At 42.1% G+C, this 20,295-nt stretch overlaps 1 protein-coding gene and 1 pseudogene across 1 annotated transcript in view; one reads left to right on the top strand and one right to left on the bottom strand.

Annotated features, from left to right (window-relative positions):
• Positions 1–2,077: 2,077 nt before the first annotated feature.
• On the bottom strand, positions 2,078–3,825 carry LOC115003964 (general transcription factor II-I repeat domain-containing protein 2A-like; annotated as a pseudogene).
• A 4,307-nt stretch (positions 3,826–8,132) lies between these two features.
• The window catches only part of lrfn2b (leucine rich repeat and fibronectin type III domain containing 2b), a 125,168-nt gene continuing 113,005 nt past the window's right edge, over positions 8,133–20,295 (top strand). Inside the window, exon 1 of the mRNA XM_029425713.1 lies at positions 8,133–8,464. The gene's annotated coding sequence lies outside the window, so the exon portion shown is untranslated. The remainder of the gene's footprint in view (positions 8,465–20,295) is intronic.

The raw sequence follows: 20,295 nt of genomic DNA, 5'->3' as shown, positions 1-20,295 counted from the left end.
TCTTCTCATTGGTTAGTTTTTTTGTGTGCTTTTTGGGCTGAGAACATCCCTCCGCTCAGCTCTCCCTATAAGACTGCGGTGACGAGGAGCAGATTTCAAAAACAACCGTGGTAACGGCGTGGTATCTTTCAGGACCATCACCTTGCTCAGAGGCCATCTTTACCATAACACTACTTTAGAAGTGATAAAATGCAGGCGGTGGCTGGTGTCACCGCAGTTTTAAAAGCGTGTTGGAGAACTACGGTGGCCTTCAGGTGATGTGAAAACGTGAACGTCCCTCTCTAGAGTTTGGTTTGTCCGTTCTGAGCTTCTGCAGAAACATGACAGTGCAACATGGCAGTCCGTGAAGAAGACCTGTAGACATGAAGGGCTCATTGTAAGGTAACAAAAACTGTGTCTTTTTTTTAGTTACAGGAAATTATACACTAATGAAAACATAGTTATGGCTTTTATATTCGATTATTTAATTGATTCCTTTAAATACTACAAACTGGCCCTTTAAATTGAGGTGAGGTCTGTTTTATAAGCCTGTGGCTTCTTGACCTTTCCTGTCACATTTATTATGTTTTACTAACTGAATTTCATGCATTCTTATGTGTGTGCAAATACATATAAAAATAAAATAAAATAAACGAAGAACGAGGCCCTGTTCTCCTGTGCGTTTGATTACTTGTCCATTATTGTGTCCAAAGGGTATCAAAACTGTATTGGTTTGTTTGTATGTGTATATATATTTACTTATTTATTTGTACTGTATACATTTGTTTTTAGGTGAAGCACATTTGACCTCCTTATGAAATATGTTATATAAATAAATTTAACTTTGCTTTTCATTGCTTTTGCTACCCCTGTGCCCCTTCTATGAAAAACTGTAATGATGGTTGAGACAAAAGCTTAAATCACTTTTATTTGGAACGACAACAAGAGAAATTGAGAATTAAATCCCACCAGTGGATTTATTAATCCAGTCTCCTACACAATTGTGTTCCCATACATCTAAACTGCATTCTAAAATTAAAAATGACTATACATAATAAACTATATATTCATGAGTATGTATTCTTAATAAGGATGCTGAATAACTGATTATATACAGTAGCTGTAACAAACGTTTTGGTTGACAGCTTGGAGATTTTACAGTATGTTTCTACATCCAGTGTGTTGCATGAATTCACAGAGAATATGGACTGCCACTCAATATATAAGGTTTGATGGTGACAAATGGACGTCTACACCGCAGTCAAGCCTTGCTCATGCAGGAGGAATGAGCATGTGTGGATGAGTTCCATTCCCTGCAGGCTCCTACAGGATTTCTGAGTACTTGGACCATTTCTGTTTGTGTGAGAGCTTTCATATTTTTGTGGCACTCCATTCAAAGACTTTTGACTCCACAGCAGAAGAGCCTGGGAATTAATTGATCCCTCTCTTCTTGCAAGGTTTATTGTAAAATGAAAGTGCATTAGAGATTAGCTTTCACATTCAGTCAGTGCTGCTGGGACCTTCATATATTTTCTCACAGTACAAGACAAAGCTCTTCTCTTTGCACCGTTCAAAACCTCCAACTTTTCTTGAATTTTTTTGGAGACAACGCTCTACAAGCCAAGATGAGAACAGATAATCTGTCATTCACAAGACTACACCTCAGGGATCTTCGGGCACGGGAAGTAATAGGTGTAGTAATGTTAGAGAAGATGATGATCCTGTAGCTCAGGGGTGTCAAACTCAAATACACAGTGGGCCAAAATAAAAAAATCGATACAAGTCTCGGGCCGGAATATTTATTGCAAAACCTATTGAAATGAACTTATTGCACATATTGAACCTGGAACTAACAAAGCTTTAGTTATTGCCTATAAAAACAACATTACATATTAAATAAATGAAAAATCAGTTGCATACATTTCTTATGGCTCTGCAGCTTTTCCAGAGTCATTTCTAATGAAAACATTTTTCCACAGGCCAACAACAGCCAAAAAATAATTTCTTTCAAAGAAAAACCAAACATGCCCTGTGGTAGCAAGAAAAAAGTGCAAAAAGGAAACACATTAAAGCTCAGTTTGCTGCTCTGTGATGCACACTAGTCTAAGCCAGATACCTGGTTCATCAATGTTTGGGGTGAGGAAATCCTCAGGAATGAGTGAAGGTGTTCATCAGTAAGACGAGTCCTGTGTGATGTTTTGTTTATCTTCATCAAAGAGAACAGTTGTTCACACAGGTATGTCCTGCCAAACATAGAGAGCATTTGGGCAGCTTGGGTACGCAACTGGGGCATTGTGTCCGGGATGAAACGTGGAAACTGTGCAGCGACCACAGAGTCATACGTTGCCTTGAGTGAGTCACTACATTGGAGTTCAATCAGCTCCATTTGTATGTTGGTTGGTGCGCTTTAAACGCCAGCTGCAAATGGGTTACTGAGCAGTTCAAACCTGCTTTTTTGGGCTTCAAAGTCGGCAAATCGCCGTGTGAAGTCGCCACCAAGTATGCTGAGTTTTTCAGCAAACTGTGCACTTGAGAACACTGCGGTAGAGACCTGCTCTTTCATAGTTTGGCAGCACGGAAAATGGCTCAACTTTTCTTGCAGCATTTGCGTTTCCAACAGGCGCAGCTTGGTTTTAAAAGCCCTCACTGCAGCTTACATGTCTGTGATCACACGGTCACACTGCAGGTTGAGCGCATTGAGATGGCTCGTGATGTCACACAGAAACTTTTGATCCCTGAGCTCTGTTGTGTCTTTCCCTTTACTTTCCATGAACTGACAGATTTCATCACGCAACTCGAAACATCTTTTCAGTACTTTTCCTTGGCTTAGCCATCGCACCTCTGTGTGATAGGGCAAGTCACCATATTCTGAACCCAACTCCTCCAGAAAAGACTTGAACTGGCGGTGATTTAAACCTTTGGCACTTATGAAGTTGACTGCTTGTGTTATGGTGCCCATTACATGCTCCATTTTCAAGGCTTTGCCACACAACGCTTCTTGGTGTATGATGCAGTGATAAGTTGTCAGCTCACCTGCACCGTTTTCCTCCCGCATCTTCTCCCGCATCCTGCCCACCAATCAACTCTTTTGACCGCACATCGCGGGCGCTCCATCTGTTGTCAGTCCCACAAGTTTATCCCAAGGCAGCCTCATTTCATTTACACATCTGGATACCTCTTCAAATAGATCTTTTCCCGTAGTTGAGCCATGCATTGATCTTAATCCCAAAAGTTCCTCTGTTATGTATAGATTTGAGTCCACTCCACGGATGAAAATGGACAGCTGGGCAGTATCTGAAGTGTCGCTGCTCTCATCCACAGCAAGGGAGTATGCGATGAAATCTTTTCCTTTTCTTACCAGCTGTTGTTGTAGATTGGTGGCAAGCTCACGTACACGATCAGCAACAGTGTTTCTGCTCAGGCTCACATTTGAAAACGCTTTCCTTTTATCTGGGCACATGACGTCGCAAACTTTCATCATGCAGTTTTTAACAAATTCTCCCTCAGTAAAGGGCCGGCCTGATTTAGCTACCTCTGCTGCCACAATATAACTAGCCTTTATAACAGCCTCACTTTGTGATTTGGCTTTTGTGAACATAGCCTGCTGTGACACCGACTTCTTTTCAACTCTTCTACGTTCTGGAGCCTCTGTTTCATGTCCAGATGCTTGTACCTGTCGTGGTGTTTCGTTTTATAGTGTCGTCTTATATTATCTTCTTTGATTACAGCCACACCGTCTCCGCACATAAAGACAGACGGTTTGCCCTTTACATCCGCGAACATATACTCTGCCTCCCACCTGCCTTGAAAACCCCTGTTTTCAAAGTCCACCTTTCGTTTAGCCATTTCTTTGGGTAGAGGGATAGCTGAAAGTTGACGGCTGCTGATGAAAGAGTGGGAGTGGCAAGGGCTCGCACTTTAGGGCCCTCGATTAACGCGCCAACGCAGTGGCAGTGCATTGTGTGATTTCTAGTATTAGTGGTGCGTGCAATATACCGGCGGGCCAGTTCTAATATTAATTAGATAGTATCCTGCGGGCCAAAGATAATTATTGAGTTTGACATATGTGCTGTAGCTAGAGCACTCCTGGTACGAGTGGGTGAGAGTCTGGAGATAGAAGACAGAGTCAGAGCTGAGATGAAGGCATTTGTCGTCCCCTCAACTGTGTCTCCTACAAAATATCATCCCCATACACTTAAAGTTTCGAGGGAAAGAGTATTTTCTCTCAGATTCAGGTTGCTGTTTTAAACATGAGGTTAATATTATAAAATCAAAGATAACAATATGCAACAGAACTTCTTTGTTAGATTTAGAAAAAAGGTCAGGGTTTGTTACCTCATATAAGTTATGGATGTAAATTTAAAAAAGGTCCACCTCGACTTTTGATTTCACTCGGAACATGAACACCATGTTGAGTGAAAAACAAGTTTTTTGACCCATCAATCCACCCGGATCTCCTCCATCCATGGACTGATTAGAAACATATCTGTGATACATCAAATGTAATCGACAATGCAGTTTAGTTGTATTGGCATAATTTTTAGGAGACCAGGTTGCTGTAAAATCACCCATCTGATGACTCGTTGGATGGTAATGTAGAAAGGAAAAACCTTATTACATATTGCCCCCTTTATTACAAACTGCTGGAGGATCCCTGTCCATTGGTCATGGTGGGGAACTTGTGAATGTAAAGTGGCCATCAGTACATCTCATCCCTCCCCCTTCCCCCAGCAGCTCACACAGAGCCTTCAGCTAGCAACTTGACAATTGAATGTCGATCTTTAAGTTTAAACAAATAAGTAAATAATAAAATGATAAAACTAATGCTCGCACAGCCACAAAATAATGAATAATGAAGTAAAAAATGTAATAAAGCAACGATCAATAAGGTGCAGACAGAAGCCGCAGCTTACACTCTTTTCACAATACGAAAACATTTCTGAACAAGCTCCACAGTACAGATATACAGTTGAGGTCAAAAGTTTACATACACTTGAAAAGAGCATGTATGTCTTTGCAGTCTTGAGCAACTCTTATTTTTCTGTGATAGAGTGATTGGAGTACATACTTCTTTGTCACAAAAAAGATTCATAAAGTTTGGTTCTCTTATAAATTTATTATGAGTCTACTGAAAATGTGACCAAATCTGCTGCGTCAAAAATATACATACAGCAACATGAATTATTAATGTTGGTAATGTTGTAAGTTGTGTCAATCAAATGTGCTTTGTGGCATGGCCTCTTAACTTCTTGTGAGTGATCACTTGCTTCTGAGAGAAAATTGGTCAGGATAGACAAGATTCAACCGAGAACCAGAAAGCAGGTCTGCTATGAACTAGAAGCTGCTGGAACACAGGTGTCAGTGTCCTGTTTTACATTGGCATGGGCTGAAAGGCTGTCGTGCAAGAAGGGAACTCTTGCTCCAGAAGGCTTAAGGCTCGACTGAACTTTGCTACTGATCACATGGACGAAGAAAAGGCCTTCTGGAGGAAAGTTCTGTGGTCAGATCAAACAAAAATGTAGCTGTTTGGTCACAATGACCAGAAATATGTTTGGAGGAGAGAAGGTGAGGCCTTAACCCTAAGAACACCATGCCTACCGTCAAGCATGGTGGTGGTAGTATTATGGTGGTTTTAGAATGGCCTTCCAAAGTCCTGACTTAGCTGAACTGCACCGATTCTGTCAAGAGGAGTGGTCAAAGATTCAACCAGAAGCTTTTGGATGGCAACCAAAAGCGCCTAATGGAGGTAAAAATGGCCAACGGACATGTAACCAAATATTAGCATTGCTGTATGTATATTTTTTGACGCAGCAGATTTGGTCCCATTTTCAGTAGACACATAATAAATTCATAAAATAACCAAACTTTATGAATGTGCTCCAATCAGTCTATAACAGAAAAATAAGAGTTGCAGAAATTATTGGAAACTCAAGACTGTTTCCAATATGTAAACTTTTGACTACAACTGTACATGTATATTTGGCCTATAAACACATACATGCATGTACATATATGCACACACGCACACATGCACACAAGCTTGTATACATTAATGCACAGACAGTAAACACACTTGAATGTTTTATCTTTACATTGCAGTTAATTTAACTGACGCTTTTGTCCAAAGCGATGTACCAAACAATCAATCATGAGGATACAACTCCAAATAGCAAGAATCCTGCAAGTACATTAGCTTCAAATAGGTACAATCCTTTAAGTTCATAATAATAGCTTAAAATAAGACAAACCAATTTAAGTGCAAAATACAAAGAACATAATTATTATTATTTATTTATTTTCTGTTTATTGACCGAGGTGCAGTCGAAACACGTGGGTTTTCAGCCTACGACAGAAGGTGTGAAGACTGTCTGCTGACCTAACATCAATGGGGAGGTCGTTGCACCATTTTGGAGCCAGGATAGCAAACAGGTGGGTCATTGTCACGGTGTGCTTCTCTCTACACCTGCTGCACCTCTGTAGTTTTCAACTAACCACGCCTCCATTCCACCTCACCAGCCAGTTACTCCCACCACTCTGATCTGGACTGATTTTCCGTTACTGACCTGACCCGACCCGACCCGACCTGACCTGACCCGACCCGACCTGACCTGACCTGCCCGTCTCGTCTGTTTCCAGATCCTCTGCCTTACCGTGACCCATCTTCTGCCTGTCCCTTACTGGTTTGTCTGTTTGGACTTTTGTACAGACTTGTGCTGGTTATCTGTCCTGCCCTGTATCTGCCGAGTTGTATAATTAAACGTTGTTAACAACTTTTCCTGGTTTCCTGTGTGCTTCATTTGGGTCCAAACACCCCCCTTGACAATTATTGCATTAACATTCAAATGAATTGTTATGTACATAAGCACTAGCTTGGCGGCAAACCACTATTTTGTGTTTATCTATTATGTTTATCGTTTGAATTTCTGAATATTACTTCACAGTTTCAGATCATACTCAGGATTGTTCCACAGATCCAGCTCTCCATGTATTATTGCTCTTTGCAAACACATCTTAAATATTGATATAATGATACGTTGTTATGTGCTTTATACATTATTATTTTGATTAACATGTTATTTTGTTAACACGTTTAACTGTGTAACTAATGGTTTAACCACTGTTATTGACATTTCATAATCAATAGTAAGGGAGCAAGGTAAATCAATTCAGAATAGAAACTGAAAACATTATTGTTAAATTCTAACCATTTATTAATATTAAATCCTACTTTGCAGTGACAGTGCTAATCACCCATTCACACACACATTCATACACTGATGCAGGGCAGCCAAGGTGCCCACGAACATGCGGATCAAACCGCCGATTCTGATCAGTGGACGACCCGCTCTACCACCTGAGCCACAGGTACTACCACTTAAAAACATTTATTTAAATACTGTTTGATTAAATTCTGCTAAAGTTTAAGTTCAAATTGGTTTTAAATTCAACTTTTTTATGATTCACAAATGCACTTTTAAAATCTCTAAATGTCTAACGTTTAAAACTAAATTAAATTTGAACAACATGAATTCAGATAAGCAGACATGCAATACTATACATGCAGTAATACATTAAACCTATTCAGTATTGTCTCATCTGTATAGGTACAGTTGTAAAGGATTTATTAACCATTATTTGAGAGTGGTACCAAAAAGGGGAACTCCACCATGAGAGTGTATGAAATGATTCCTTAACCCTTAATAACGCCATCAGTTACACTTTATAAGCCCTTTTTAAAGGGAGCCTCTTCAGAAAGTTGAACCCAGTTTTGTATCCGTTTTGCAAAAATGTATAGTTTTTTTTTGTCAGGAATGTTCTCAGCATCATTATCATTGCGATCATCATCTCTTTCACAAGTGCTGCTGCTACTAATGAGCTGTCTGAGAGTGATATGAAACGCCCAGTGTTTGCATTTTTAAATGTGTCACATGAACTTCCAGCCCATCTCCCGTGTCTGTCTGCCGTCAACACAGGGCGCAGTCGGTGCATGGAGAGGACTACAGGCTGCGGATATTTGCAGTCAGATCAAAACGTAGACAACAGCACAGAGCGCGGAGAAAAAAAAGATTTTTACTCCGCTCCTAGAGGATATTATCTTCTTCCGTCTCATCTGCGCAGTGCGAATGGATTTTTATTCAAACGAGCATTATAACAGAAATGTCTGACTCCGTGAAAGTTTATACGTGCTGTTCCGTCTTCTCAAACCTACAACAGCCCACATTTGGAGCCGATCGATGCGGGGAGCCAGTGAGGTGGTTTGCTCGCCAGTAGTGTGGACAGAGCGGGCTGCGAGCGGCAGAGCGGTGCGCGCCACGCTCGGTTTTTACGCGCAAAGGGAAACAGTGAACAGACAATACCGGGAATCCAAGACGAGGGATGGAAATTACAAACGGTGTTGGAACTAATGTTGAAATGAAAACGACAATGCCGTGATCGACTGCATCACACGGACAGAGGAACCTTCTGAAAACGCCTGATACAAGAGGTAAGAAGTCGCAGTGAGCCACACTGACTCCTTTGATAATCTGCGCTGTGGACCGTTAACTACACGTTCTAACTGTGGGACACATTGCCGTGTTTCTATGTATACAACCTAGTCAGATATGTTGCAGCAGGGAATTGGTTACTAGATACTTTAAGTGTTAATTGGACCCCTTCCATTATGGGTCTCAATGTCTGCTCGATATCACAGTGCCCTGTTTAGATGAGTGCATCAAACGAAGTGAAATATCATCGCTGAGAATTTCAATTATTCCCCCCTTTGCAGGATCGCAGGCAATGCGCTGCAGGATCAAATATTCCCCAGTTAAGATACACAACGCCCCCCCCCCCCCTCCACCTCAGCTCTCAGCTGCTCTTACATTCAGCCTAATTTATTGTTGCCACACAACTGAAATACAACTGGAGTGTTTAGTCAACATATGTCAATACTCATACAGCCTCTGAGAGTGCTTTCACATTTGCAGACAGATGCACATCACATATAGTGTAGCAGGCAGCATTCAGTCACAATGGATACAATGGATTGTAACAACACAAGAAACTTGTTCAGTGTGTCCCTGCAATGATCAAATCAGCCGATTAAAACCCAGCACACTGCAGCCTGTGAATCAGCCTGAGGACAATCTCCTGCTTGATCATATTTGCCACTTTGATTATTGAGCACATTTGGAATTCGATCTCCTTCCTTGTCTTCTTCCAGCATTGGGGGTTAAGAATTGTGCATGCGCGTGGCCTTTATCGAGTCACTTCACAGTTCAAGACCTTGACTTTTCCCATGCTTCTTGTTCAGAGCTGAATAATGCATGGCCTTGTATGTCCCGCTCAGTGGGGAGGAAGCCACAGGGCTCAGGGCTGGAAGTTGTTTACTGTGCTGAATAGGATTGGTGAGGGGAGGATTGGGAGGTGTAGGCAGGCAGTGTGGATTCAGGTGAAGCAGCACGCCAAGTGAGGAAACCTCTGACCCCAATCCCACTGTCTACTAAAAGATGACCTTTGTCTCACGCAGATTAGAGCCACACTCTAATTGAATTACCATTAACCCTTCTAACACATTTTTTGTTGTCATGCTAGAGGTCGCAGCACTTTGTCCTGATTGTTGTGTGTGTGTGTGTGTGTGTGTGTGTGTGTGTGTGTGTGGGGGCATTAATCTAGCTCGTCGTCCATCACTGAGTTCCCAGGCCAGGCGCCACAGTGAAACTGCTAATCCCTCAGTAAGCATAGCTTAAATCTGTCAGAGCTATGACTTGCTTCACCTCACTGGTGCACTCAATGGAATATGAGCAAGAAAGCTCGACTGCAAAGCATGAAATGTGTCATGAGAGACCAGAGTTATTTCGTTTTTACATATTCCAGTGTTGCAAAAAAGTGTTAGAATGAGTAACTGGTTTCCTGTTGTTTTATATCAGAATCAGAATCCCGTTTATTGCCAAGATTTTACGTTCAAGGAATTTGCTTTGTTGTATTGGTGCATAACATAAACACAGTAAGAGGAAATTAAATAAAAAATAAAATCAAGTAAAAAAAACAAGAAACGTACATATAGAATAGAAGACAATTACAATTAATATATGAAGAAATACTATAAAAATATGTACAATATATCTAGTAAATACTGACATCAGCGTACGCTTGATTATCTTTGTTGTAATTCTACCTCTCTTGTTGTGTTTGTGGGTTGTTTTGTGCTACGAAATGTCCAGTGAGCTTGACGGTAGCCAGGTTGGTCTTTGGGCTCTCAAATAATACCTTCTCTAAGCAGCCCTTGGGCCTCTCAGCGGATCTGCTGGCTATAAATAATGGCACATATGTCACCATGCTCTTGGCTGACGTACACTAAGCCCCATCCTGAGCTCCATAGGGACAAACAGAGAGCTGCGTCTCAGTCTTCACTGAGGCCTGGACACAGACTATAGCCACCATCATTGACATCCTCCTGAGCAGCATTCTCATTGTGCCCCTACCGCTCCTTCTCATCTCAGCTCGTCATGCCTCTCTCTGGCCATTCACTGAATCAGCCTGCAGCTCCTCTCCCTGCGCAGCCTGTGTAGAGGTGGATGAGAAGCGTTCGTAGCATCTTGTTAGTTTAACGGTATCGTATGTGTTGTGAGAAGTCCAATCAGTGTGAGCAGCAGGAGACAGGAGCTGCAGTCTGGGACAGTTTCGTTGAGTCATCATCTCATAGAAACAGCAGCAGGGCTTTTAATGACAGGACAGCACAGTCATGTACACACAGGAATCATAGTTTGTATGACTGACCCCATGTTAACCATGGAGACGATTCACACAAAAAAACAATGTAATGGTCTTAAGGCCAATACATGGTCAGTGTGAATTTTGTCGTCCTCCCAAGTCCCCACACTGTCCTCGGTACAAGCGCACATACTTCACATGCACTAGATTAGGGCTGAACAATTTATCTAAATTTGAGTGAAATCGCATTATGGGCAAATACAATTTTTAAATCACAGGAGGCACAATATCTGTTAAAGGTGAATTATGTGTCTAAATACCATTTTGGAAAATGAAATATTGTAATGCTGCAGAGATATCATATTCTACAGACTTAAGAAAACTTCTTTGTTTGGTACAGATCCTCGCTAAAATCACACCATAATCATTTGAATATGTTTTTCAATGAAAATAAGAACAATGATTACAGTTAATTTTTTTGATAAAGATTATCATTCCCTCTAATATTATCCACACTGACACAAAGCCCAGTCTCCAGTGTCAAAATTGTATAAATTGAGCGTTAACATTAATTCCCCACCTTGGAAACAGTATGGATAGGAACTGTATTTAAATTGACTAATAAAGCCTGGGTAAAATGTTACAAATGTTATATTGAATGCTTGTTTTTGAGCTCAACTTGTTAGAGGTGATGGTATGTAAGGTATAATGCCCGACCAGGTGTCCATTATCAGGAATTAATGGAAGACGGGAGGACGGAACCAAAGCAGGAGTCCAGTAGTTCCTGATTATGGACAACTAGAAGGACATTATCCCGCTTATATGCTCACTTGAAGACCATTTTTCCCATGCGTTTAGCAATCAAGTTTTTTGCAACCCATAACTCTGTTTCCCTGACTAATACCTGGAACAAACATTACCATCGCATGAGGTTCTTATGCAATGGTACGTTAGGTACAACTTGGCAGTGGGAGATACTTCTAGTCCGCTCAGCTCATGGAAGTCTTTGGTTCAGTTCTGAGCTAGAAAGCTAACGCTATGCTGGGAAGATTCAAAGTCAATAATATTGCGTACGGTTGACAAACAGTAAATACAGTTTGACAGTATGTTTAGCTAAAAGACTAGCTAGCTATCCAGATATACAAATGTGTAATGTCGGCTGTAGCCTGAACCAGCAAGTAGCGACTGAATAGCATCTGGGATGTGAGACGAAAGTTATGTGATACAAAGTTCAGAGGGACAGTGTACTTGCTGTAGCTTGTGTGTTACAGTCACCATCCTGTGGTGTTCAGAAGATGATGTTGATTTCATCTTTAATCCAAGTTAAATCTCCCTGTGTTAACTCATTGTGTCCCGTTTTTCTTTTTAATTTATCTTTCTTCAGCCGCATCCCAGTCACCAAATTTGTCTCCACATAGGTTAGAAGAAATGCCAAAGCCACTTGTTGTTGTTATTAGATTTTAGCTTAAGGTTAAGGTGCTGCAATACATTTTAAACGGAGGCTTTGACTGCGTCCCCGTTGCTATGGTATCTACTTTTAGATGAACAGACTTCACTGGAACTCCTTAGTAAGTATCCTATAGTATGATTGGACACCCTGCAGCCAATCACAATCGAGTAATCAAACAGACCATGGTAAAATAATACTTAGTTAACAAATCAACTTCCTAAAGGGTTAACATAACAGCACAGTCACATGGAGGAGGATAGTGATCAATGGGAATGTCCTCAACTAATAGTCACAGCACTTATATGATGTTCAGTGAGTTGATGTATTTGAAACATTTGTCAACATTTTTCTCCAGACTCTTTTGCTTCTCATAAATTGATGCAAATGAGTGTTTCGTGGGGCATTTGGCCTTTTATCAGCAGTAACGTGAGAGGTCATAAAACAAAGGTTCCAATATGGATTTGAACCAGGGCCGCAGTGATTTTTTATGACCTAACAAGACTGTTCTAGCTGTTCTATTATTTGCTTTAGTCAGACTACCAACATTAGTGATCAAATCAAAAAAATCTCATTGTGTAAATATTATGTCAAAGCACCAACCATCCAATATCGTTGCAATATTGGTATCAAGGTATTTAGTCAAAAAATATTGTGATATTTGATTTTCTCTATTTGGCCCCGCTCATACATTTACCAACATTTCAGTGCAGTATCAATAAAAGACCCAAACAACCAGTGATTCAGATAACTGACTGAGAGGTTGTGATGTTTCTGTGCACTGGTGTAGATTAGGAATCCAGAGACAAACCTTGCTCCTGCTGCTGGAGTGAGAAGTGCCTGCCTCTGTGGTGCCCTGCGGCGTGATGTTGCTTTAATGTCACAGTTAGCCTGACCTACTGTTGTTACGGTCAGTAAAGAGGTAGCCACTGAGTCAGTTACAGCAGCCGGGCACCGGGCTGGAAGGAATAAGAGACAGAAGGTAGAAAGGCCGATGGACAGCGGGACTCTGCTCCCTCCTCCTCTCTGCATGAGTCCTGGTGTCAGACTCTCTCATCTGTTGCTATGGACGGCTGCACTGTCCCCTAATTTGCCATCGATTCTGACCTCTCCCTGAACATTACTAATGCTGGGATTACATAGTCATGCCTGTCAGTTCTTCAGCCTCAATTTTCTCCAAGAAGAGCTGTATGAATGGATATCAATGAGAGTCAAGTGTTCATACTCCTGAGTGATCTGCCTTGGACAGAGTGAGTGTGTGTGTCCTTGGCAGGCTGGGAGGAAGTAACAAGCAGCATGCCAGGCCTTCTGAGCCTTCTCTAGGTGGCGGAAGAAGCATTTCGGTTAGTGATCTGTTGTCCATATGCCCTCCACCTGCTTGAACTAACACATGACCATCTGTGTGAGAGTAGCGTTTCATGCTCCAGTGTTCATAAAGGATGATGCAGTTTTTCTTCAAATGCAACACCAACACATGTATTAGAAAAGCTCCGTTCCTAATGAGACCATCCCTGATGCTACTTAGGATCTTCTTATTGATCGTATTCACTACTCACCCATCTGCATATGTCACTGCTTGCTGCAGTTTAAACTCACTCATCCTTTCTATTTTACTAAAATTGATCCTAATCAGCTGCCCTAGAGGTCCGCACTCACCAGCAACAATGGGATATATATGTATATTTGGTGTACCCTTCAGTTGAAAGCCATATTATTTCACTTCAGTAGCTCGATGATTAATCCTCTGTAGGTGGAAGACTACCTGCCCTCCTTCTCTTATACGGTAGATTAAAGAGGTCAAGATGTGTCTTCAAATTGAAAAACTAAAATGCATCGTAAATAGATCACTCAAAAAAGTTTGAGTTTGTGGGGATTCTACATGATATCTATCTGAACAAGAAACAATTATGAGTCTCAGTGAGACAGGTGCTCTGTGCAACCAAGCAGCTCTGGTACTGTTGTGAGTGATTTTAGTCAATAATCAATGATTGTCTCAACATCTGCTATTTTATGGCGTGCATTTGTTATAACTGTTTATGTATTGAAGATAAATCTTTAATCAGTCTGTTATTGTTAGTTGCAGTTTGTGTAAAGATGTCAATAAGTAATGGATTAGCGGTTAATCTCAATTTGTAATTTATTGCATTATCAATTACCTGACGATAGACGAGCTGTGTAAACTGTCAGAAAACTAACTGTCGTTTGGTGGCGTACGGGGTTCACTTGTTGGGTGTGCCTCTTGTAGTGAATGAGAGACTACATTCACTACGACTGTAAGGGCCACACACGTGAAATTAATAAGCGCCCCTCTTCCTCTGCCTTCCATGGATGAAAAAATAATGCCATGCTGTGCTCACTGTGGCTGGCTAATGTGGATGAGTGAAAAACCAGTGGGTATATGCTGGTGACTCCTTCAACATAAAGCGGAGGTTTTCACTTGTGAGGGAGAGCTAAAGGGGGGGGGTGCAGGGTGGGAGATGTGAGGTGAGCAGCAGCAGCAGTGGCTGTGACTCACAGTGTATGAAGGCAATTAAAGTACTTTAAAACCCTTACCACCCAATTAATGCAATTTGTGTCAAAAATCGCTCTCTTTCCTCTCTGAGTCCTAACTCCATCAAATCCGATAACACAGACATGATACACATATTTTTAGATTCACTGTGAATGACACTTTTGGAGGATATTATTGGGCCTCATTCCAAGCCAACATTCTCTTAAATTTCTCTTATATTTTGTCTTAATTGTCTGTCAAAAGAAATAATAAGTCAACTCCGCATGCTCCAAACCAAAGATCTGCTTTTTCCCAGGTTTTCCCCACGGAGAGAGAGAGATGGCGAGACAGTGGGAGAGAGGGAGAGAGATAGGGAGAGAGTGAGGGAGGGAGAGAGATAAGAGAGGGAGAGAGAGAAGAGAAGGAGAGAGAGAGAAAGATAGAAAGAGAGGGAGAGAGAGAGAGAAAGAGAGTGGGAGAGAGATAGGGAGAGAGATAGGGAGAGAGGGGGGGAGGGAGAGAGAGAAGAGAGGGAGAGAGAGAAGAGAAGGAGATAGAGAGAGAGAGAGAGAGGGAGAGAGAGAGAGGGGGAGAGAGAGAGAGAGAGAGAGAGCGAGAGAGAGGGATTATTATTATTTAAAAAAATTTAAACACTTTATTTACATATTTTTCATTTGTACAAATTATGTGCTTAAAACAAACAATACAAATATATACATTTAACCCTTTATCATCACAAATCAAAAATCATAAACAATCATTTTTGTATCACTACCCTTCTAAGGCACAACATGGGTAAAAAATGACTCGCCACACCCCCGGAAATCAACAAATTAAATCATTCAATATTCCAATCATTCATCAAACATCCCGTTCTCGATCACCACAAATCATCACCCCCCTTCCCCCCCCTCAATCCATGGACCAAAACAGTTCCTGCACCCCCACATCAGGACCCATGTACGCCAAGTGCGACAAAAATGAAAAAAAAGACCCACCACAACAACAACACCGTCAAAAACAATTATCCCAGCAGCAATCCGAACCAAACAATACATCCAACATCTGAAACCTCCACTCGTCACCCCGCCCCACCCACACACACCACACATCACCGGCCGAATGATGCATGCTATGTGCGAGTGCGACACAGCGACCAGCAAAGATCACAAACGTCAAATGCACCGCCCGATCCAAATCACCGCCAAAACAACTATCCCTAACAATATCATTACCATGGCACGTCATCTCCCCACCTCCATCACCCCGGCCCTTAGTGAAAACATCGAAGACAGTCTCACGTAGATTACAAAACGGACAATTATTTAAAACAGCAGGTGTTGATGCTTTTTACACAGTTCGCATAGAAAGTAGTTTTGTCCGCTCTGTGCAGCGACAGTTTTGCTGGGTTAGTGACCTTGAGCAGGGGGCCGGTCAGTTCTCCCAGCCCAGGGCTCAGGTAGATTTGTGGAAATGGGACTGCTGGGTTTCCCTGACTGTACTTGATGAGGAGGCTCCTCTCCTCTCCAGAGAGTCTCTGGCTCCAGAGCTGGAGGATGATCTGAGCCACTCGGCTAGAGGTTAGACCCAGCAGAGAGCCCAGGGCCCGGGCATCATTCAGCGCCGGCCCCACTGCATCCACCAGCTGTTGTAAGCAGAGGGTCCTTGACCTGCATAGCGCCACCATCAGGCCGGGTGTTTTGCTGCTGCTGATGTCCAGCCTGGCCCTGTGAATTAGAGGCTCCATCAACAACCAGTGCAGAGAGTCAGACTTAGGGTACCTTTTATAGTTAAAAAGGGCCCAACACTTAAAAACACTCTGATAAAACGGAAGCAGCTCACTTACCCTTAACAATTTTGAATCAGTTAAAAACAGAGCAGTATCCAGCCCCAGGTTACTCACACGTCTGAGGATACAGCTGGTCACGTCTCTCCACACCAAATCAGCTGGACTGGTAATATATTTCTGTCTAAAAGTGGCTGTTCGGCTGGCCTGGTGGACTAGGCCCTGTCCCCCCTCCTCTCTGGATAAATACAACACCCCAGTGTAGACCATCCCAAAATAAATCTACCTTTTTTTTCTGTATTTTAGCTAAAAGGCCTGAGGGAGGGTCCACACAGGTCAGACGGTGCCACAGTTGGGACGCCACAAGGTTGTTTAAAACCAAAACCCTGCCTTTAAAAGATATCTGAGGGAGCAGCCATTTTCATTTGGAAATCTTTCCCTCGATCTTTTCAGTGACGTTCTCCCAGTTCTTCTGGACTATATTTTCTATTCCCTCCTTTCTCCAGGTGAGACTCTGGGGAAGAACTGGAAGACCTCCCAAACCACCTGCCTCCTCTATGTGCACCTCTCCTGCCTCCTTTACCTGCTCTCCTCCCAAATCACCTGCCTCCTTTACCTGCTCTCCTCCCAAACCACCTTCCCTCTTTACCTGCACCTCTTCTCCCTCCTTGTTTTTTTCGACCTCACTTCTTCCTACTTCACCTGGAATATCTTGGTCATTTTTTCCCCCATTATTTTCCCCCACACCAATTGAATCAATACCACACATCTCGTGCACCAGTTCGGACACAACCGGAGCGGCCGGTGGAGATCCCCCCGCCGGAGCCACGGCTACCCTCAGCAGAGAGCCCTCCGCCGCAGCAGCCGCCGCCCCTCTTGGACCAGACGGAGCTGGGTCCCCGCGCCACGGACAAGCTCTTGCAGTGTGTCCCTCCTCTCCGCAACCAAAACATTTCATGCCCGATGAGGTGGCAAAAATCACGTAATCATAATCATCTAACATGGAAGTGGAGGTTGAGCTCCACATCCCGGTTATTAAGTATCATATATACCTGTCTACGGTGAAACACTACATGCTTAAGTAACTGAGACTTACATCCAGACAGAATCTTTTTCACCGGGGAAACAACTTTCCCGTGCTTCCTGCTGAGAAACTCATCGGTTATGAACGGAGGGACGTTAGAAATAAAAACTTTGGTTGCGTGAGTGGCAACACCTGCACAAACAAATCGTTCACCACGATTCCTGTCTCAATGACGCGGAGCACCTTCTCCAGCTGGTCCAGGAAAATGACAACAGCGGCGTTCATCCGCGCCAGTGACTTAATACTGCTGTGTCCGACCTTTTCCCCCACAACTAAACCTATAGCTTCAACACTACACGGGAAACCGGCTGAAATCTTAATGCCATGTTTCCTCGTAAGCTTGGTGAATTCCCCATTTACCATGGCGTCAGACGCAGACCGGCGAGACACCGGCAAGAGAAAACCCCACACACACCTCAAACACCACAGCCAAACTATACCAAACTATCACCAGTAAATTAAGTTAAATTAACACCCATTATTAACAACAGAATCAAAAAGAAGAATCTATCCTGAATGGAATGGTTGTTTGTTTCAGACATTTTCTCTTAGACTCTTAAGTTTGAATCGTTGAATAGTCATCTAGTCCTCCCTACAAGAAAGAAAAAAATATTCTATTTAGTTGTATGACAAATGAGAATGCCACGCTACCATCAACAAAACCCAAACAGAAGCTGAAATGATCCTCCCAGCTGACCTCAGTGTAAACACAGTGTCTGTACGAGGCCACCATACACTTCTGGCACATAGAGGCGTGAGAGGTGCAGAGGGGGGGGGGGAGAGGGGGGAGAGGGCAGGAAATGAGCCTCTGGCCTGCTGTTGAGCTCAGTCTTCAGGGACTGCTGTCTGGCTCTGTGAGTGCTGACCTGTCAGAGCCAGGATTGGGTTGGCCATACGAGAAGGGATCAGTAATCATGAATAAATGAGCAGAGCTTTGGCATTTGGCCCACAGACACTCAGGATCCAGAGAGGATTAGCTCTGTAGGTCCATTGGACACACATCATTTACCTTGCACTTCATTCTAAATAGAGCTCCAACTATAATAATCATTTTTTAATCATTATCAGTTAATCTGTTTGAAAATCTCAAATCAGAGATGAGCTTCTTGTTTTTTTCCAGCGCTTTCAACCTCAACTGATGTGGTATAATCACATTATATATAAATTGATACAATAAAGTGGAACGCTGCAAATGTTTGTATTTCAGAATTTCTAAGCAGCAAATATTTAATTTATGCGTGAAACTAAAATATCATTAAAAAAACAATGGAGAGCTTCAAAACAATAAATATAGAATACTTTATAATAAAGAAGTTACAATAGAATAGCATATACATTTGTACATGAGTGCTGAGTGAAACAATTGATTAAATACTTTACAAATACTTTACTTACGAATACTTTCAACATTTGTAAAATAATAAATAAATCAAAATTAACTCTTTGAAAAACTAAATGAATGAAAGTCAAATTGTCTTCTTTCCAAATGAGAGCAAAACTGGCATCAAATAATAAATAAAATACAAACTGCAGTAAACATGTACAGGTCCAAATTGGGTGGGTGTAAACGAGTAACCTCGTGCTGCCTCTGCACTCATTCCATCTTTCCTTTAAACAACATCGCATACGTAACATACGGAGCCTCTCAAATCAGATTATCCAGGCTAACAAAAAAACGTCTTTGTTTCCTGAAATGAGGTCACACAACTGTGGCAGCTTTTGAGATGTCAGCTTTTAATCAGAATATACTTTTCTCATCTAAATAGTTCATGAGGCTGTGCCTGCTCACTGTGTGAACATTCAGTATAAGCAGCTTATTCCTTGGCTGCAATTGCTGTCTGATACCCAGTTAATAACCTGCAGTATTGGTCTTGGTGGGTTGCCCCTGTAGGACATTGAATGGCCAGGAGGGTGCAGAGATATGACAATAGAGACATTGAGCTATGTGTCAGAGGAGTCAGAGACACATTCCAATGTGGCCATGAAACGTTACACTCTCAGCCCTCAGCTTTTACATCTGATGCAAGTGTTTGTATATTTTTTTGTATTCACTTTGCATTGAAATCCATTGCCATTCTTCAGCCATGGAGAGACAAATGTCAATGGAATTCGAGGTAAAAGAAGAAGATATGTAAAAAAAACAACCATAAATGATATTAATAGAAAACTGCAAAGATAAAGTACAGTATGTATTGCACACACAAGACTATACTTGACAGCTTAATTATACTGAATGAACTCCTTAGCTGATTTAATCATGATTAATGTATTAGACATGAATAGTGATGCAAACATGTTAAGCTCAGTATGGTTCTGTGCAGTCTACAGTATGTGTGAAATGTTAGAGTAAAAACAACCAGCTAAGAAATGTGGAGGGAGGTTGATGCATGCAGAGAGTAGGAAGTGAGGAGGAAGAAGAAAGAGTCAAGTGTTTTTTTTGGCCTCCTTCCTCTTTGTTAGCAGGCCTATCAGAGGGTTACTGTGTCAGTGCTGGTGAGCCGCAGCTGACACAGTGCCACTCACTGCACTGTGGCCCTTCAGCCAATTAGACCTGCCTCTGCCTCTCCTGCATGAGCCTCAAAGGCCGGATGCTTTTACTTTTGTTTGTCTCTCCTGTTCCGAGTACCTTAATTAACTTCATGGAAAACAGGTAGATTGAATGAAAAAGCAAATCCTGTTTGCTTTGGCAGAGCAGGCGCCTCTCAGGGTCTCTGTTGTTGTGTTGATCCTGCTCCCTAATGAATGGAGCTCTGTCCCGTCACTGCCCAATCAGCCAGCTGATTCCCTGTTCCCTCTCATTATGCACACACACACAC

The sequence above is a fragment of the Cottoperca gobio genome, chromosome 24 (genome assembly GCF_900634415.1).
Source record: "Cottoperca gobio chromosome 24, fCotGob3.1, whole genome shotgun sequence".
Taxonomy (NCBI): Eukaryota; Metazoa; Chordata; class Actinopteri; order Perciformes; family Bovichtidae; genus Cottoperca; species Cottoperca gobio.
Note: the sequence above shows the minus strand (reverse complement) of the source record. Positions and strands in the feature narration are given on the sequence as shown.